Source organism: Falco punctatus (assembly GCF_963210335.1).
Source record: "Falco punctatus genome assembly, chromosome: 7".
Classification (NCBI taxonomy): Eukaryota; Metazoa; Chordata; class Aves; order Falconiformes; family Falconidae; genus Falco; species Falco punctatus.
The window spans coordinates 69160423-69177406 of record NC_137587.1 but is presented as its reverse complement, the minus strand read 5'-3'; positions in this window follow the sequence as shown (position 1 = coordinate 69177406).

Sequence of the window (16984 nt, the reverse complement as noted above, 5' to 3'; positions counted from 1 at the left end):
GGCTTACACAGGGGACCATTAAAAGATAAAAATTGCAAGAAATCCTTTGTTGTAAGATTTCGGAGAGCCTGGCACCGGGGAGTGGAAGGGTTCGGCAGAGCCCGGCATCCCCCCAGTGCTGCCCCTTCGGGCACCTGATCTGCTGCGGCTTCTGCTTTCAACAGTTCCCAGCAAACTGTTGCCCTTTGCAATTAATTTGGTTTGACTACAACCTTTCCGAAAGTGCTGACGGAGGAGGTGTTAAAGCCGTGCGCAGTCTCTCCGATTCCCATTTACACTATCAGCCAGGCGCCGAACGCCCGTACTTTATAATTAAAGTATTTCGAGCTCCACAGACTAATTTTTTTTTAATTATATATTCATAAGGGCTTTTTTTTTTTTTTTTAACATGCTTTTAGTTCAGCCTCGGCCGATGCTGCTGTGACACACCAGGGTGTGAGACCTTGCACATCAGCCGGCAGATCGGGTGGGACCTGCCGTGGGGCAGGACCCCACAGCTGCACTGCGCTGCAGGTGGGCTGTGGCCTGGTGGACCTGGCAAACGGCATCTTTTGGGTGGCATTACCCACTTCTCCTCAGCGATTTCCTTCCATGAGCATTGCATCCTGCAAAGAGGGGCTCCCATGGAGGTGTGCAAGATATTTGATCACCAAATATTGATGCTGAGCATCAATACTGAGTCGTTACCCTTTTGGGTGCACCCTGTAGCTGTTACCCTTTCAGGTGCACCCTGGTGTTGCTCCTGGTGGTTTCCCGCAGCAGACCCTTGCCGGTGAGGACGGAGGGTGCAGCAGGAGGGTGCAGTAGCTGGGTGCAGGTCACCCCTCCAGCAGCCGCCTGGGGCTGGGCGCCGCTCCCCCTTCACAGCCCAGCTCTCCAAGGTGGCAGTTGGTCCAAATTGTGCTTTGAGTAACCAATAATTACCAAATTACAGTGTGTAGGCCCTGGCGTTGAGGCAGAGGTGGCGAGTGTGCTGTGAAGTAACTAACCCGGCTGACTGAGGTGCAGGGTGGCTGCTCAGGCTGCAGCCGTGCCAGCCGCCCTGATGCACCCCCTGCATTTTGGCTTTGGCAGAGCTGCCTCGGGGCTCCTGCGCAGCTGATGGGGTGCACATGTGTCCCCCGCCGCGAGCGGGCTGGGAAGGAGGATGGTGACCCCCAGGAATGCCTGCCCCCAGCCTGGCCAAGCAGCTTTTCTCACACTGTGTCTCTCGTTCCTGAATGGCAGCACCAGGCAATGCTGCAGGTGCAGAAGAGCTGTGCCGTGCCACGTGTTCAATGCCATGCCGCGCCGCGCCGTGCCATGCCGTGCCATGCCATGCCATGCCCACCACAGCAGCGAAGCACTCCACCGCGGGTTGGGCTCCCCAGTCCGGCGGCCGTGCCGTTTGCAGCACGGCGAGCGGGGATAACGGGGTGCATCCTTCCCCCTCCGTTTTCCCCGGCTCTGCGCCCAGTTCGGTGGGGCGGCTCGCCCTTTGGGGTGCAAGGGGCAGCACCTCCCCGCAGCACGGCACCCAGGGCAGCGGCTGGGCAGGGTTGTGCCGGGAGGGCCGAGACCCCCTTCCCACCCCCTTCCCATCCGCCATCCGCTCGGTTGCTGCGGCACCTAATGCCATCCCTCCTCGCCGGCTCGGAACAGATGGCGGGAGGAGGCTCTGGGACACCATCAGCTGTTGTTATCGCTAGCTGATGACACGGAGTGTAAATTCTGTTGGCACTACTCCCTTCGTCTGTTCTGCCTCTGCATCCCACCAGTTTTAATTACTGTAATTGAGTTATAATGAATGATTGTGCATTACCATTGTCTGTAATGTGGCAGGGAGTATTCTGTTCGTTACACACTCCATCTAACAACATGCCCCTCCTCGTTGCTTTGTTTATCTGGTTGAAGGGTGTCATCACTTCAAATGGCAGAGATAAAACAGTACTCAGAGTGTCTGCGTTTAGATGTTTATCGTTTTTCTGTTCTCAGGCACTGGTGCTTCACTGAATCCCAGTGGAAAACTGCAGAAACAGATAAAAACTAATTTGGCTTAATCCCTCCTGAAAAAAAAAAACCAAAAACCCAACCCACAAACCCAACACAAAAAAACAAAACACCACAACAGAAAAAAAAGCCAAAAAACCCCCAACACCCAAACCAAACCAAAAAACCAACCCTGCAGAGCTGAAAAAATCATTAGCATGGATTGACACACACCGCCCATGGCAGGAGGGATCGCCCAGAGCCTCTCCTGGAGGGGGCTTGCCACACCGGGTGGCTTGTGGCTGCCAGCCTGTCCCTTCTGCAGGTGACACAGGCACCTGGAGCCCTGGGAAAGGCGCCTGGCCCTGCTCTGCCCATGCCTGTGCCTGCCATTTGGCCTCTGCAAGGTGCTCACAAGCCGCCCTCGCCTTTGCTGCCAGGGGAGAGGCTGCTCCTGGCGCCGGGCTGGGGACAGCGACACCAGAAAGTGTCACTGCCCCAGGCTGGGGACAGCCCAAGCCCAGCCCTGGGGCTGTTTCTGACGGTGACATCTCAACGCTGACTCAGGACATTTGCAAAGCCCCTGATAGAGCTCAACCCTGCTGCAGCCAGCCGGACTCTGTGCTGGTGCTTGCGCAGCACTTGAAGAGCCAGCTTCCACCTAGAGACGTGCCAGAGCACCAAGGGTCTCTGCCACTCTTGGAAAGGGATATTCACAGAATCATGGAATCATCACATCGTTTGGGATGGAAGAGACCTTCAAGCCCATCCAGTCCCACCCCCCTGCCATGGGCAGGGACACCTTCCCCCAGCCCAGGTTGCTCCCAGCCCCGTCCAGCCTGGCCTTGGGCACTGCCAGGGATGGGGCACCCACAGCTGCTCTGGGTGCAGTTTCCCCTAGGTGGGATGCAGAGGGCTGGGGGGAGGTGCTCTGTTCCCTCCCAGCCCCACCGAGTGTCCACAGGTGCCAGTGAGTTGGTCCCAGCTCCCAAGGGATGAGCTCTGCTCTTCTGATCGCCCAGCTGCTCCGTTTGCAGCCTCCCCAAACACCTCCAGCCCCGCTGGCCTGTCGGCATCGTGGCGCAGAGCCGGCGGAGGCGAGCTGCCAGCCTTGGTCACGGCCCTTTGCCGCAAGCGCTGACACGTACTGTGCCCATCCTCTGCAAAGCAACCCAGGGGGAAATGAAAGGGGACGCGGTGCCAGCCAACGTGCCACCACCTCCGCTGCAAACAAACACGCTGAGGGAGGTGGCTGCTGCATGCTTTGCTGGCCCTAAAATGCACTAAAAGGCTTATTAATGCATAAAAAGTCTCAAAGACCTCATTAAAGCACTGCTGCACCACCTTCCCCCCCTTGCTGCAAGGGGGTGGGGTGGGGGTGCAGCAGTGCTTTAACGAGATTTATCTTTTCTGATAAATACCTTCCAAATGCTCGGCTACTTGAACGAGCCCCCCCTGCACCCCCCGGGGCCCAATCCTGCAAATCTGGGGATCTCAAGCCATGACCAAGGGGCGCAGCTCTGCAGGGAGACACGGGAGCACCAAGCCCACTGCAAACACGGCATTCAAGTGGGAACGAACACTTTTTATTTTTGAGGTAGAGGCCAAGATCATATTAATTTTTAAAGGCAGCTCTGCATTCGGCGAGCGCCTATCATGCTTCTGTGAGGATAATAACGTGCTTGTGTGCACCTAATATTTCTTTTAGGCTGTGCCTGGCTTAGGAGAAAAGTGTTGTGTGAGCGTTTTTTTAAAAGACTTGGCTCCATCTGTACGCTGTCAGTAAATGGTTGAGCTAAATAACATGTTGTTATGAATAGTAGCATTTGATAGTTTTAAACCTTTTCTTTTTTCTTTTCTTTTTTTTTTTTTTCTTTTCTTTTTTTTTTTTTTTTTCCAAGGTAAATTCCAGCGGGATCAACACTACACAGGAATTGCCCCGGAGGAAGTTGGCTGTTCACCAATTCATCTTGTAAAAAAAGATTCATTATTACTGTTGAGCTGAGATGAAACAATCCTCTGGAATTAACTAGTCTAATTTTGACCAGCCAATGTTTTGCTACAATGAAAGTTTTTATTGTTACACATAAAAGTCAAAACCCCCCAGCATCCCTGGGGAGAAGATGGGTGAGAAGATAAAGGTAACTGCGTTCACGGGTGCACGTGCGTGCTCACGCACATGCTCCTCTGCAGCCCCCAGGACCAGCCCCCAGCCCGGTATAATTATCCCATCATTCCTGAGCCCTGGATGGGCTGTGCCATGGGGAAAAGCCCTTTTTCCTAGGCAGCCATCAGGGATGCCCCAGTCTCAGCAGGATGCAGGAGCACTGGGCATCCCACACGTGGTGGCTTGAGCACTGGCGAGGGAGGTCGTGTGTTACAGAGTCTGAGATTTAAAATAAATGCAGAACTCCCCAGAGCAGGTTTGGCAGCAGGATGGGACCCTGCAGAATCGGTGGCTGGTGTGGGGCAGCCCTGGCGACCCACCAGATGAGCATGTGCCTGCCAGGGAGAGGTTTCCAGTGGGATATTTAGCAGCTGGGTGCGCCCTACCCTTTCACCTGCAGCCCCCCCCCGGGCAGAACCTTGCATCACATGCAATGTCTGGCATCACTCTGTGACACAAGCACCACTTCCAGCTTGCTGGAATAACCCCCCTTCCGAGGTGGGACTGCTCAGCAGGGCTGCTCCGGTGTGTGACCGTGATAGGCTCGGGGACAGGGACACCGTGGGAGCCAGAGGCATGTGGCAGCATGGGCAGCACCTCGTGCTACCCCCGGGAGCTGCACCACAGGCCCCGGGACACACTTGGGATGCTAACGAGGCTGTTGAGAATAAACGCCATGACTGACTGATAATTGGTATTTCATTCGTGCAGGTTTGATAGCTTCTGCTGGGAGGTTAATTAACGGTTCATTTATCCCCCAGAAGTACCGAACAAGAGTCTATTGACAGGTCTTGTTCACTCGGCATTTACCTTCCGACGGGCACTGGCAGCAGAGGGATAAGTGGCAGCAGTCCCTCCCGCGCACATTTTGGGGTGCGGGGGTCCCCCTCCAGCACCCACCCCACCTCCCCCAGGGCAGCAGCCAACGCTTTGCTGCTGGCAGGACGTGGCAGCGGGCTCGGCCCCTGCTCCCTACAGCAGCGCGCCGGCACGGGCGCAGGGGAGAGCATCCATCAGCGGGATGCTGGCACCCGCGTTCACGCGCGCAGGCACATCAGGGCTGATTTATCGGAGGAGAGGTTCACCTCCCCGCGGACGCCGTGGTGCGGGAGCCACGGCTGAATCTCATTTAGGCACCCCAGCAAATGGCCCAGCAGTTTTAAAATGCTTTATGGCAGCACAAAGCAGCTGTGCTGTTCTCAAGGCGTATTGAAGCAGTTTAATTACATTTTGACACTAAGAGCTGGTTTATTATCCCAATTTTTGTTGTATAACTAGAACATGCAATGGATTGCGGAGGCATAATCCATTAATACTCACTTGTGAGGATTTGTAGCTTTGGACTTGTGGCCTTATACCTTACTTGCAGATAAATATATTATCCCCTGGTACAGCCTATCTGGGGGAGCCAGCGAGCCCACAACATGCTGAGAGATGCGGTATTTATGAGTGCTCGTTACTCTGAGCCCAGCATGGCAGGGACACATCCTCGGTGTCCCAGCTGTGCTTGGTGGAGGGTCGCTCGCTCTCAGGTACCAAGAGGGGCAGGCATGGGCACGGGGGGACCGGCCAGAGCTGCTCCTGGGGGCACTGCCCTCCCGGCAGGGTCAGTGGTCCCACGGGCAGCATGCACGGTGGGTCTCCCTCCATTCCTTAACCACTCATTTTTGTGAAACACCAGCTTTAAGGCCTCAGCCCTCCTGCCAAGTGGGGTGGAGGGGGAGGTGATGGACCAGCATCGTGTACCACCGCTCAATTCATACACATAACACTTCTCTGATAGTTTGGATATTAGAAATGAATGCAAAGGTGCAAAACTTGAAAACAGGGATGAGCCCACCTTCTTCACAAGGTCAGCAGGAGAGGGGAGCGTGCAAGTGGGATGATGGTCCATCAGATGCACCAACAGCAGGTATGGGAGACCCTGCCTGGTCCTTGCAAGGCCAGCAGGCACAGTATGGCACGGCATGGCACGGCACAGCACACTGGCATTGGTGGTGCCCTCCTGATCACTGCTGGACAAACTGCAAAGCCACAGGCTGCCTCCAGCTTGCTCTTCTGTAGGAGGCAAAATTATAAAAGTCAGGAAATTTCTGAAAAAACAGCTTCAAAGGAAGATGAAGAACAAAGCCAGCAAGGTCACACTGCAGCATCACAGCCCGGACAGCAGCTCCGGCTCCCAGGGCGGCTTGTGCCATGGTGGGTGGCCATCCCACAGCTGCCCCAGAGGGCTGGGGAGGGTGACAGCAGGCTGGGGGTGGCAGCGTTGATGCCCCAGGCTGCGCACGCACAGGGGGCACCCTGCCCAGGGGTAACACCGCTGCGGGGCCAGCAGTGCTGTGGGTTTGTAGCTATCAAAGTCCTCCTTGGGGCTGACTCAATCCCACCCACTGCTGCTCTGCTCTGCGCAGTATCTGAAAGCTCAAAACATCTGTGGAAACAACATCTGGGGCAGTCCCCACTGCGTGCTCCCTCACAGGCTCCCCCATGCTGTTGTCCCAGCCAGGGAGCTCCCACCCAGCTCAGCTGGCCCCCCAAGATAACCTCAGCACAGCGGGTGAGCCCCCACTCCCCCCCTGCGGCTCGTGGGTGGTTTGGGGCTCCTTTGGAGGTATTTTTCCTAGTAACATTGCAAGAACGAAGGGGAGACACCCCTAATGTGGCAGAGGCTGTGCCGCTGGTGAGCTTTGGTTTGGCTGTGCTGGAGGTCACCGCTCCTCCCGAAAACACCGATGCTCCTTCAAAACCATTCTGCACCCAGACACAGCGCTTACACCCCCCTGCCCAGCTTTCACGACATTTATCTGTATTCTGGTAGATACCTTCCCCGGAACAGGAGCTATCTGAACAGCAGGGCCAGCGCCCCAGCTGCCACACAGCTCCCCCGAGCCACCAAACCACCCGGCTGCTCGCCAGGGCACGGAGCCACCGAGGGCTGGTCCAAGGCGGCGCAAGAGCTGAGCTCGCCCAGCTTGTGCAAAGCCATGAGAGCACGTCCTGGGAGAGGGAGCAGCGGTCTGACCCCGGCTGTGAATGGGAACCATGCTCCCTCGCAGCTGGCTCGCTTCTGGCAGCAGAAATAGGGACGGGTTTGGCTATGAAGGTCTTCATCCCCACCTGCTGCGTGCCCGAAGGCCCATCCCGGTGTGGAGGACGAGGACAGGGTGGGAAGGTGCTGCTCTGCAGGTCTGCGCCACGTTGTCCCTCTGCAGCCTGATCCTGCAGCCCCGCCGGCTGACGTCCCAGTAATCCCCCAAAGCAGCTCGAAAATTCCTCAAAGCAAGACCACAGCTTTGCATGCTAATGGGAGGGCAGCGGGGATTAGCTGGCGTCCCACCCCCTGTGCCGCTCCCTGGCCCAGAAACTGCACAGACACCCTGGCAGATGCAAGGACCTCTGCCTGCTTTATGCACCGCTTTCTTAAATAAGTTGCTTTTCCCCTCCCCTTTCCTAACACTTAACCTCATGATCCTCACTCTTTGAACACACACAATTTTGGCACACAGCTCTGCAGACCACCCTCAAAAGCAAATCTCTTTAATTTATGGAGAGGCTCAGCTTAAAACATGCAGGGTTTTTATTTTTTTCCCCTCCCCCTTTTGCATTTCGTCCCGACTATAAATTTTTAACGACAGTTTAGAAAACATGAGCAAATCATCAGTGACATTTTTATAACCTGCCTAATATTTTAAATAAAAGGTTCCCCAGAAGTGCCTGTCGGGAGCTGGGCACAGCAGCATCTTGATTACTAATCAGGCTGGTCAGCAGGAGGAGTATCTGCAGTTGTATAGGAGCCCATCTGCCACCATGCCCCCATTAACAGGTCAGTTTGCGGGGGTACACAGGCCGGGAGACGTGTGCTGGGGACCAGCAGAGCTGCTCTGCCCTTCCTGCAACTCAGCCAGGAGCGAGCCAGCCCCTGCCCAGCCCCAGCCCCAAAGATCCCCCGAATCCACCTTTCCAAGATGCCCACCTGCACGGTGCGTGTGGGAGCAGCCTGGCCGCATCCACGCCACCAGCAGCCCCAGGGACTCAGTACAAAACCTGCCGAGAGCTTTTCCCTGACAATAAAAGCCTGAATAGAGATTTTCCTTTTGAAGATGCCAGAACGTTTTGTTTCTGACATTTCCAAAATGGAATTTAGCCTTTGCATTTATAAACAGTGGGTTTTTTCAGTTTTTTAAATTCAAAATTGGCTGAGCTTGTAAAGGTTGAAAGCAGGCTTAAATAACCTGCAAGTGCTGTGTTTCCTCCTAGGTCAGGCAACAAGTTTTAGGTGCCCCGAGGCGTGCTTTTGAAGCACTTCAACCTGCTCTAGGGCGGTGTGACCCACACCGGTCCCTCCTCCACCCGTCAGTCCCCATTCCTACACGAGGGGCTTTGCTTTTGGCTGGGTTAAAATATACACGGTCCGCTCGCCCCTCACTCAGCAAGCCCCCATCCCTTCAGACTCTGTGTAACCCCCCAGCAACAACATCTGTTCTTCCCCCAGGTCACTGGTGGGCATGACCAGCGGTCCCCAAGGCCAGCACCCCCGGGACCCCTGGCCACCCTCTGTGCCTTCACGTTATTGGGGTTCCCAGCATGCCAGCACCTGGGGATGACCTGAAACCCATCGCTTTAACGTTTATGGTTATTCACCAAAGTTGTAATCTCATCAAGGACATATCACAAGAGCTTGACAAGGGCTGTTTCCCATAAATCCACTCTGATTGGCATTAATTGCACTGTCCTCCTCTGACTCTCTATTAATTGAGTCCCATATCAGCTGTTCCATTATTTTTCCTGGGATCGATGTCAGACTGACAGGCCTGTAATTACCTGGGTCATCTTGTTTGCCCTTTTAAAATACCGGCACAACATTAGCTTTCTCCCAGCCCTCCGGAACCACCCCGGTCTTCAAAGACTTATTGAAAATCAACATTAATGGCCCAACCGTTCCCCTTGGCCAACTGTTTTCAAAGCTCCTTGGCTGCAGCTGAACCGGACCTGCTGATTTCCACACGCCCGGGTTTAGCAACTGCTTAACGTTCATGTGAGGTACTGTGGGGCCGGGAAGTCTTTCATCACCAACCACCGATCCCAACCCTTGGCTTCCTCCCAACCACCCGACCAACAGCTATCGAACACCTCTGCCCTTTCTGCATCCTCCTCCTGCAGATCAGGAATATATTGTCGGGATGCCCTGCTCCGAAACATCTTCCCGGCTTTGTCTCTGCTGGCCTTTAATCCATGGGTTGTAAACAGTTTGTGGGTTTGGGTTCAGTACTTTTCCCATCTCTCCTGATGTTACGTGGAATGGTCTTTGACTGCTGCCCTCCTGACAAGGACCGAGCTGCTCTTCTACGCTGCAAAGCACCATTTGCAGCAGGAACTCAAACTGAGCTGAAGCTCTGGCCTTACAACAAAGCCAGCAACGGGAATGAGAGAAAACAGCTCAAGAGCCATAAAGCAAAGCCCTGGTTGCGGTGCAAACAGCAGCGAGCCAGGACCCCTCTGGGCACCCTCGCGGGGACGCCCAGCTTCCTTCTGATGCACTGGTGCAGGCAGTGCAGCAAGCAAAGGGTTACTGCCTGTCCTCCCAGTGCTGGTTGGAACCGGGAATTGCTGGAACAGGTTAAGATAATGTTCATTTGTCTTCATTAGGCACAGGAAACGTGGGAAGGAGTGGTGGTGCGGCCCAACAAGGGGCCCTTTTCAAGGATCATTGTGCCTTTCTTCCAGGTAATAGAGACAAATGGAAATTGCTCTGTACGTGTGTAAGTCATCCCCAGCGCAGGCTCTCAGCTCGCTGTCTGCCTGGAGAAACCCACCAGCAGCCATGGGGGCACCGGGCAGACCCGCCGGGGAAGAGGCTGTTTCCACAACAGAATTTTATTGACGTCCATAACAGCAGGAGCAGAGGACATGCCGGGGACCTGGCGGGTGCTTCGCTCCGATGGATGCTGAGCATTATCCCAGCTTGGAGGTGGCATCACCCTGCCAGGGTCCCCCGGCCCCAGTGAGACAAGGACAGGGTTTCTGCTCCCTCCCAGGGCACTGCAAACCCCTCCTGCACTGCCGGGCGGCCGCTGCGCTCCCCAGCAGCCGGCGGGCCACGACGACACCGTAAATCCAGGCAAACCCAGCAAACACAATAAGCAATTGTTGTTTGACAGCATCAACTGCTTTTGAACCCTCACACAATGTTCCGTGGTGGGAAGCTGGGGCTGTAACTCCTTCCGTGTCCCTGCGTGCCACTCCCCATCCCCATCCCCTCCTGGGGAGACCGCCTGTTTATGACCTGGCAGTAATTATACCTAGCCACAGCTCTTCTTAATTAGCTGTAACGGATAGCCACATGAGTATAGGGTTATATTAAAAAGGTTAATTGGTTTGGGCTGGGCACACATTTGGGTGACAGTCCCTTCTGAGGCTGCCCCAGCACCTGGAGAGTGTGGCATCTCGGCATGGCGCCTGCGGGGTCCGGCTCACACCAAGCCCACCCACTACAGGCATCCGCATCACCGGGACTCTGCTTGTCTTCCCTTTCTACGTTCCTTCCCCACCTGCCCTTCCCCAAATTCATTTTTAAAAACAAACACATGCCTGTTTCCATCAGCCTGAAGGAGTATGTGCCAATCCGGCTACTTCGCAGTGTTGGGCATTGGTCTCCCCAGGGTGCAGCAGGCACCCACAGCTCTCCACCGATGCCACCATGGGTCACCGCGCCGACCAGGCAGGCAGGTTGGAGGTTTTGCAGGGATCAGGGACAGCTTCCGGCTCCTTTTCCTTTCCAGAGCAGCTGGATGGGTGGCACAGCCTGTGCTGCCCTTTCTGCCCCTCTGCAACCCCAGCAGCTGTGAGGAGAGCTAGAAATGGAGACAGGCACCGGCTGCACCCCAGAGGGCTGCAGGCTGGAGATGTTACAGCAGGATGTAGAGTGTCCCCTGGACCACCCCTGGGCTGCCCCAGTGCCCCGTTAGTGTGAGGGACACCAGCGCTCCCCAGATGCCAAGAATGCTTCAAGAGGGACCTTGCAGCCTCTGGTGCTGCTGCCGCAGCAGGTTTTACCCGCATCAGGGTCTCCAAAGGGCAATACCCCACCTGGCCCTGATGTCAGCAGGGGCTGCTGGTGGGAGCTTGTCCACTACTACTGAGCAACTAACAGAAAAGCACCTAAAAAAGCAGCCGTGACTCCAGACCAATGGGCAAAAATCAGTGTTTGTACCCTTGTACCCGAGGCGAGGCAAGGGGTGATGTGTCGGGCTCAGGAACTGACAGGGAAGGGTTGCGTTTGCTCCTCTCTTATTTTACCTCCCTGCAGCTTTGAACTGCTGGGAAAAAACAAAGTGTGCCCAGCAGAGGAAAGGAAATCTTGACACAGGGAAGCCCACAGTCACCGCTACCCAGTGAAAGAAGTAGAAGGGTCCACGTGGGCGCACCGCTGAGCGCTGCACCATGCCATGTGCTCCAGCACCAACTCCGCTGCTGCTGCTGGAGGGGAACACGCAGCCCCCCTGTGCTCCCACCCCTGGCAGTGGCTTTAAAGGAGCAATTGTGCCTGAATGCACAGCCACGGCACAGGAAAACAGATCCCAGCAATACTCTGAGAGGGAGCGAGTGAGCCCAATGCTCCAGAAAGTGCTCCAATTGCAGCAGGTTCTGGTGCAAGGCTGTTGCAAAAAGGTTATCTCGACCGTGTGGGATATTTATTTCTTCATATTTTGGTAGAAGACAAACTGTTTTGTAGTCTCACCTTGGGTATTTAATTCTCTGCAGCAAGCCTAAACTGCAGGAATGTCAAGCGAGGCTAAGTACTTGCCCTAGCGTCACTACCAGACAAAAGCTGACACTTTCTGGCATTAATTCGCTAAGAGACAGTCAAGGACTCTTCAATGCGGCTGCAAATTGTGTGGCCAAGCTGGAAAACACAAGCCACAAGCTCCTCTTGGCCTGAACCAAGAGGTTCACCCGTAATCAGAGGAAACCATAATGAAGCACAGAGCAAAAAAAAAAAAAACCAAAAAACCAACCCCCTCATTTTTGACATGTTGAAACGATGGGAAAAGCTCTGTGCTTTGGCTTGCCCACTCGGCAAGCGCATCCCCTGTGCCCCGGGACTCATGCATGCTCATTTTCCAGCTCGGCGATGCGGCTGCTGACAGGATGGATGCATTTAATGCCAGGGTTTGCAGGCTGGGATCGGGCCCGAGAGCATCAAGTGCATCCACGGTGCGGGTGCTGCAGCGCGGTACCCGCTGCGAAGGATGCTGGGGCTGCGGCTTTGAGCCATCCATTGTGGCTGCAGAAATGTTTAGGAATCAGCCGTTTAATGAGAACAAAAGAAATTAATTGGTGGTTTAGGCCTAATGAGACCGCTGTGCAAATTAACAGTCCTCATCAGCAGAAACAAACAGAGTCCTTAAACGAATCGCGCCCAGTGAGCCTTTGCAGGGTGATAAATATGGGGTCGGGGGGAGGGGGGACGGGGGACACCATCTGCACACCCCTCCCCGGCATAGGGCGGGAGCCAGGCTCCAGGGGGGAAAAAAAACCCACCAACCCACCCCAGATCTCAATAAAGCATAAATTCTCCGTTTTATTCATCCAGGCCCAGCTTGACACCACCATCTTACTGCCGAGATAAAGGCGAAACCCACTCGCATTTGCATCTGAAAGGGGCGAGACGCGGCCCCTCGCTCGGGAGCCGGAGCGGGGTCTCGGGGGGCGTTTAGCCCCTATTGAGCCCGGCACAAAGGGGCCCCCCCGGCCCGGCTGCTGGACCCTGGGTATCCATCACACAGCCCGTTTGTTCCCGCTGTTTACTTAAGACGTTCCTCAATTCCCAGCGAGGATTTGTATTTCGGGGTTGGTTTACTTCTGCTCGTAGGCTGGAAAAAAAGAAGGGGGGAAAAAAAAAAAATATCTGTCTGATCTTTAATAATCAAAGTAATTAGAATAATCCTTTCAGGCCTGAATGGGGGATTATTTCTTCGTGTCATTTTAGTTTCATCCTCATTTGGGCTCATAAAATGTGGAAAAAGCACTTCAAAAGCCCACTGTAGTCCCCGGCCCTTCACGCTCTTGAAAATTCCCACCCAGGCGCCTGCCGAGCCCCAGTTCTCAGGGAAACCGCCAGCCCCGGCGTGTTTGGCTACAGCAAATTTATTTATTTCGGCGGTGGTCAAATAAACACCAGGTCCTGCGAGATTTGTGGATCGTTTGTTGTTTCGCTGTCTTGGGCAGATAAGGAAACCTTTGATGAAGTGAAGGGACTTTGTGTGTCTAATCTGAGCCCAGCAGCTACACGCAGCGATTGTAAAATGCTGCAGTGTCTGCAGGGAACAGTAATTACATAGGAGGATTAAAAGGTCCTAAACCTCACCTATATTTCACTTTTGTAAACTAGCAAGGAACAAAGAATTCTTGGCTCGCCCAGAGGAAAGAATAATTGACACAATTCGCAGGCATGGGATTATTATAATGTAAATAAACGAAGGGAAGAGGACAAAACTAATTTAGGCCTGAAAGTTTTCATCTGGCGTTTAACAAGGGGGATAAACACAGCTTCCAAAAAAAAAGTTGCAAAAAACCCCCACTAACCCACCACCCAACCCCAAGCCCCCCCTTTCCCTTCTGCCCCGCTGGTTGCCCCCTCCTACTCAGAGTGCAGCTCCCTGGGGGGCTGGGGCTGGCCTGGGGGGGTACAAAGAGCTGGGGAGCGCTGCCCCATGCCCCTGTGATGCTTGAGTTCCCCGGGGGGCTCCTCTCCTGCAGCAGCTTTGGCCCCCCAGCCCCGACGCAGCCCTGACCGCATGCACAGTGGTGGCTGAAGGGGTGAGCATCACGGTGGGCATCACGGTGGCGATGGACAAGGGACGAGCATCACGGTCTGCACAGGCAGCTCGCCGGGTTTTTCCCTGCCATGTGCCCTTGGATGCTCACCCACTCGTGCCTGGAGAAGCTGTGTGGGAAAATCAGGCAGGCAGCTGACCTTGGGTTTGCCCCCAGCTGGCAGCGCCTCGCTGCTTTTGGGAACCAGAAGCTGAATTTTAAGAAATTTTAGTCTTCTCATCAATAAAACAGAGTACTCCCCTGTTTTCTGAGGGGCACGTGAAGCATAATAAACCAGTATTTATAAAACCCGAAGTGGCACAGAAGTGCAAACAGTCAGCAAGCAGCCACAGTACTATTGCTGCTATAAGACAGCGGGTAACTAAGCACAGTATGCAACGGAATTACATAAGAACAGTGCCAAAAAAAATCCCCAAAAGTAAAAAAAAAAAAAAAAAAAAGTGAGAGAAAAAAAAAAAAGCCATGTTCTTTTTTTCCAGCTTGACTCCTGGTTTCAGATGAGGAAAAGCAGGCAAGCTCCCATCTGAGGCTGAAACCCAGAAAGGGTTTGTAGCAGCGCAGCAACGAGTCCGGCTCTTCTGGTTTCTTGGAGTCCAGGTTGAATTTCCCGACAGCTGCCGATGCTGATAACCACCCCGGTCGCTCCTGCCCACCCTCCCCGCTCCCACTGAAAAACAGGGCTGGAAGAACAAAAAAAATGCAAGGAATGCCAGCCTGCACTCGGTGTGCACGAGAGGAGCGTGCACGTGCGTGCGAGTGTGCGTGCACGTGAGTGTGCGCGGGCGTTGCTCCCGCGCTGGCATCCAGCCCTTCTCCCCACGCCTCCAGGTTGCTACGGGCAGGGAGAAACACTCCGGGCTGGGGGCTTTAAATTATGAACAATTATCAGAGAGAAAATGACAAGAATGAGAAAATTAACAAAGAGCTCAATACATTCGGCTAAATGACTAACATAAATGCATTCCTATTAGGCAGTCAATATTGGGCTGGCAGCTCCTGTCTGTGCCTATTTCTCATTAGACAAAGCCTTGACCTTGACCTCATTGTCCTGTTTGCCGGGAGACAGAATCCCATAACAACTCGTTTGGCGAATGTATTGGACCAGTAATCCATAAATATTGATTCATTGTTTGCAGTGTAATTTAAATGTCAGTTATAAGCCCAGGGCAGATAAAGATCTGTATCAACAATAAAACTGGAGAGGCTATAAATCCCCCAGGGCAGGCTGGGTTAAAATGGATATGCAATGCATGCATCCTTTAAAAGAAAAAGCAAAAATGGAGGGGGAAGAGAGAGAGAGAGGGAGAGGGAAAAAAAAGAAGCCACATTTCCTGTACATTAGGAGGAAGGAGGCTATTGATTATCTGGGCAACCAGTGTGGGTTTGCCAACCCCAAACTGGGTGGCCCTGATCCTGCAGCGTGCCCCTGCGGCCCCTTTACCTCTTCCACCCTCCCCACGGAAGATGTGGGTCCTGCTCTGCTGGGTGATGTTCCCCTTGCCTGCTGCACCCCCCCTCCCCTTGCCACCCCACCTCCTCCTCCTCCCCCCCCCCCCCCCCCCCCCCCGGTGTCCAGCCAGGCAGGTGTGCCCAAGCTGCAGAACCCCAGGTCGGGGGCTCCCAGCACCCCACAACACTGTCAGGTACAAGCTGCTCCCTGAAACGTGCTGATTTGTTTGCCCTCAAACAGGAGGAGGGGATAACCTTAACTGATAACTAACTGCCACAAAATAGAGAGAAAAATAAGTTTTTGCTTTTAGTGCTGTTTTATAGCGAAAGTTTTGTAACTTTCTGTTAGTGGCAACCATCAGCGTCATTGCTGCTGACACAAAGATGCAAAACTATTTTTTATATAAAAAAAAAAAAAAAAAAAAAAAAAAAAGCCACCCTTTTTGGGCTATCGGATATGACTCCAACTGCAGCAGAGCTGCAGACCAGACCCTCGGAGCGATGTTTCCCTGGCAGGGCTGTGGCACTCAAGGGGCAGGAGCCCTCCCTGCATCCGCAGCCAGTGCCCCAGGGCTGGCACGAACCCCAGAGAAACAGCCCCAAAAGCAAAGCCCAGCGCCGGCGCGGGTCACAGTCCCGCAGACAAGCCCATGTTGCTGCTGTGGTTAAATCTGGCTGAGCACCAAGCGGCATTTAATAAAATACCGGGGCGAGGTGATCGCCAGGCTTTACCCCTGCAGATGCTTATCCTTCTGTGTTGTTTCATTTCTTCTGAACATTTAATTACACTTCCAGTTAGTTCCCTGTTAAGGCTGGATGCTGGTGGACTAATCGACTTCCCAGCGACACAAAGCAAATCCTATTGACAGGGGCGATAAGGAGTTACAGCCCGCAGCTGCCAAGCATGGCCTGCAAGCTGGCCGGAGGGGCTCGGGCAGCCCACTCCCCGCTCCCTGGCATATGGGGACCTTCCGCAGCCGCCCTGCCGCCCCGACCCCCGTGGCCCTGCCATTTGGCAGTCGGTTGCCGACACAAAGGCTCAGCCAGCCATGTGCTTTACTGGGCGAATGGGAGGGAGGCTTTGATCCCTGCTCTCGCCCCAAAGCCTGGCTGGCTCCTGGCCCCCAACCCCAAAACAGCCCCGACCCACCGGCCAGCATCATGGCGTGGGGTGCTGGCAGGTTTGTGGGATGTGGCTTCCACCAAGCTGGGTGCTGTGGCTCAGGATCCCGTGGGGTGATGGCGAGGTGCGCCTGGCATGTCACCATTGGGCATGGGATGGAGGGATGCCTGGCACAGCGCCGGTGTGCACGGAAAGGAGGAATGCACAGCTCCACATGCGTGGAACGGAGGGATGCCTGGCACAGCTCTGGGAAGCATGGAATGGAAAGGGTTTCAGCTCAAAATCCTCCCCAGTCACATCAGTGCAGTTGCTGCACAGGGGGTCCTGTTCGGGGGCTGCGTGTCAGGATACAAAGGTGTTCCAAGGGCAGTTCCCAGCCATAAATAAACCACTTTCCCCTATGGAGGCTGCGCTCCGGGCTGAGCCGCACTGCACAGCAA